The sequence below is a fragment of the Heptranchias perlo genome, chromosome 35 (assembly GCF_035084215.1).
Source record: "Heptranchias perlo isolate sHepPer1 chromosome 35, sHepPer1.hap1, whole genome shotgun sequence".
Lineage (NCBI taxonomy): Eukaryota > Metazoa > Chordata > Chondrichthyes > Hexanchiformes > Hexanchidae > Heptranchias > Heptranchias perlo.
In genome coordinates, this window is record NC_090359.1 from 13,228,889 (window position 1) to 13,232,870 (window position 3,982).

Genomic DNA, 3,982 nt, shown 5'->3' on the forward strand with positions numbered 1-3,982 from the left:
TTATAAAAGGGGGGCCTAAAAACACACAAAAAAGAAGATAAATAGAAAAAGAAAAAAAAAGAGTCGCTGTTTTGAAACGATTGGATGTCTTTCAGGGCCCCATTTGCTTACTTAACAGCCTTCTCAACTTGTCCTGCCACCTTCAAAGATTTGTGTAACTACACCCCCAGGTCTCTCTATTCATCCACTCCATTTAAAATTGTTCCATTTAGTTTATATTGTCTCTCCTCAATCTTCCTACCAAAATGTATCACTTCACAATTCTCTGCAGTAAATTTCTTCTGCCATGTTTCTGCCCATTTCACCAGTCTGTCTCTGTCCTCCTGAAGTCTGTTACTGTCCTCCACATTGTTTATTACATTTCTGAGTTTCGTGTCATCTGCAAACTTTGAAATTATACCCTGTACTCCCAAGTCCCGGTCATTAATATATATCAAAAAGAGCAGTGCTCCCAATACCGAGCCCTGGGGGACACCACTGTATACTTGCCTCCAGTCTGAAACACAACCGTTCACCACAACTCTCTGTTTTCTGCTCCTGAGCCAATTTTATATCCACGCTGCCATTGTCCGTTTAATCCCATGGGCTTCAATTTTTAAAACAAGTCTATTATGTGATACTTTATCCTCCCTTAATCTCTCCCTGCATAGAAACTCCCCGACCCATATTCATGGCCACCCCCTCGACCTTGCCATCTCACGTGGCCTCTCTACTCCCGATCATGTCAATCATGGATAAGGCCATCTCTGATCACTTCCTTGTATCCCTCTCCACCCACATGGAATCATAGAATCATAGAAAGGTTACAGCACGGAAGGAGGGCCATTCGGCCCATCGAGTCCATGCCAGCTCCATGCAAGATCAATCCATGTAGTCCCACTCCCCCATTGCACATCACAGAATGAACTCAGGAATCCCACGCCACTTTCTATGAGCGGTGACAGGCTGCGGTTATGATGCAGACCGGGACCCAGGGCTGAGGCTGTGGTCATCAGTTACTCTGGGAGTGGCACAGTCTGGTTCATGACTAGCCGGGGGTGAGAGTAACACCAGGGAGTCAGGCTGGTGTTTAGAAGGGTGTGGGTTCCAGCTCCCATTCCAGGACTGGGACACATGATCCAGACTGACTGTGTCGTGCTGAGAGGGAGCTGCATCGTGAGAGGTGCTGTCCTTTGAATGAGGTGTTTAATGGCGGTCCCTTCTTTCTGCTCCGAAGTGTAAAAGATCCCGTGACAATTTGTGAAGAGCCCGTGTCTCGTTCCTTGTCTCATTGAGACTCTCAGTTAATTGGTCTGACTCACTGAGTGTTTCCAGAGTGTTCTGTGTGTGTTTCACTGAGACTCGGGTTTTACAGTAAATGATAAAAGGATTGTAGTCAAACACTTGGCCATGAGCTGCTGAGTGACCTGTCGGGACATTGTTGCTTGCTTCCCTTTCGCTTGCAGGGTTGGGGTTTCTGTGCACTGTCCCTTTAAGAGCTGTGGTTTACCTCATTTCTCAGTGTGATTGTGGGACTGACACAGAAGCGAGGGAGGAAGCAGCAGCCACATCCCGGACTGCAGGCAAATTGCGAGGCTGGGACTGAAAGGCTGGTATTCCCACACCGGGAGTCGAACCCAGGCCGCCTGGGTGAAAATCAGGAATCCTCACCGCTAGACCACATGGGAACTGAAGGAAGGACCAGCAGGAAGGGCTCTGAGGCGACACCCAGAAGGTTGCAGGGCGATTTCATGGACGTGTTCACAATTATGAAAGATTTCGATTGAGTAAATTAGGAGAAACTGTTTCCAGTGATGGAAGGGTTAATAATCAGAGGACACAGATTTAAGATAAATGGGCAAAAAAGCCACGGGCGGGGGAATGAGGAGAGATTTCTTTGCACAGCGAGTTGTTGTGATTGGGAATGCACTGCCTGAAAGGGAGGTGGAAGCAGGTTCAATCGTAACTTTCAAAAGGGTATTGAATAAATACTTGACGTTTAAAAAATTCACAGGGCTGTGGGGAAAGAGCCGGGGAATGGGACTAAACCACCTCCTTCCGTGTTCATCCCTGGAAAAAATTCTCCCCCCAAGTTACTTACAACGGCATTTTCAAATTCCCAACTGTCCAGTCTTTGGCCCTCCATTCACCACGACATTTCTGCAGCTACTGATTTGCTCAATCACACCCTCACCTCCACCTTTGACGCCCTTGTACCCATTAAAACAATCACTCCCCCTCACCCTGGTCGTTCCCCCTGGGTCTGCCCTCATTTCCTCTCCCCTAAGTCCAAGGGACACAGCTTTGAACATTTATGCTGGACAACTGGTTAACCATTCATCGCCAGATCTGGCTGGACCACATAAAGCACTATCGGGTCCTGTCTCCTCTGACAAAACCGCTCACTATTCCAGGATCATCCTGGAATGTAAAGATAACCCCCGGCTTCTCTTCTCCACTACAAACCGTCTTCTTAAACCCCACTCCCCTCACTCCTCCACCCTCACCTCCAACAAAAAGTGCGAGGAGCTCATGGACTTCTTTGTCACTAAGATTGAGACCATCCATTCAGCTGCCTCTGCCGCTCCCCTCCTTTCCCAAGCCCACCAAGTTTCTCTCCTATCTCCCCTCTCTGAGCTCTCTTGACAATGAGACCAACATCCTGCTCCCTCGGCCCAATTCCCACCAAACTGCTGACCACACAACCTCCCTTCCTGGCCCCCTGTTAGCTGACATTGTTAACGGTCCCCTCTCCTCAGGTACTGTCCCCCTCCCCATCAAATCTGCTCTCATCGCCCTCCTTCATAAAAGACCCACCCTTGACCCCTGTGTCCTTGCAAACTACCACCCCATCTCCAACCTCCCTTTCCTCTCCAAAGTGTTGCCGCCTCCCAAATCCATGTCCATCTTTCCCACAACACCATGTTTGAATCCCTCCAATCAGGTTTCCACTCCTGCCACAGTACTGAAACGGCCCTTGTCAAAGTCACAAATGACATCCTCTGTGACTGTGTGGACGGAGATTTAATCTTGATCGAACCCTTGATGCACCTGTCCCCCGGAGTGTTTGATGGCACAGTGTAGAGGGAGCTTTACTCTGCCATGTACTGTACAGTATCAGTCTGTGATGGAGCAGAGCCCTGCTCTTTAATAGAAATCATTCTTTCGAAGAGCCACTGAGCCACTAAAGCAGCCTCCAAGATCCAAAGTCTGATTTCCATCCCACAGTTGCAGCAGTTTGCGAGGGCTGGGCCACGTTAACAGCAGCTCTCTGTTCCTGGTCTGGAGCTGAGGTGTTGTGCATTGTCCCTGACACAGGGACCAGACGGTGAGCTGCTGGCTCCTATTGTTCTGGGATCATTCCCTGCTGCTCTGTTCTCACCTCTTCACTGGGTCTCAGATTATTACCAGCCATCTTCCTGATCAATAAACAATCGGCAGTCTGACCGCGGAGATTTGAAATGTGTGAAACATTTCATGTGTCTCATCCCTCTCCCTGGACACAAATAAATAGGCCGTCATGGAATGGTCACAGTCCATTTCTTGAGCCTTCTCCTTCTTAGAAGAATCTTCTAAACTCCTTGCTAAAGTGACCTTTGATCTTAATGTCGTTTTGCAGTATGTTCTAGATTGTTCCAGGTCAGCATTGTAATAATTCGGGGTAGTTGAAAAGTGGGATCATTATATTAAATCGAGATATTTATCACAGCCCCGCCCCCCAAACATTCAAACCACCGTTCAGGAGGAGAACCCCTCTGCTCGCTGACCTACATTGGCTCCCAGTCCACCAACATCTCAAATTTTAAATTCTCATCCTCGTCTTCAAATCCCTCCATGACCTCGCCCCTCCCTATCTCTGTAACCTCCTCCACCCCTACAACCCTCCGAGATCTCTGAGCTCCTCCAATTCAGGCCTTTTGCGCATCCACGATTTTCATCGCTCCACCATTGGCGGCCGTGCCTTCAACCGACTGGGCCCAAAGCTCTGGATTTCCCTCCCTTA

At 48.7% G+C, this 3,982-nt stretch overlaps 1 non-coding gene across 1 annotated transcript; it reads right to left on the reverse strand.

Moving 5' to 3' along the window:
* Positions 1 to 1,595: 1,595 nt before the first annotated feature.
* On the reverse strand, positions 1,596 to 1,667 carry trnae-uuc (transfer RNA glutamic acid (anticodon UUC)). Its single transcript has one exon. It is a non-coding gene; the product is annotated as a tRNA-Glu (tRNA).
* Between the last annotated feature and the right edge of the window lie 2,315 nt (positions 1,668 to 3,982).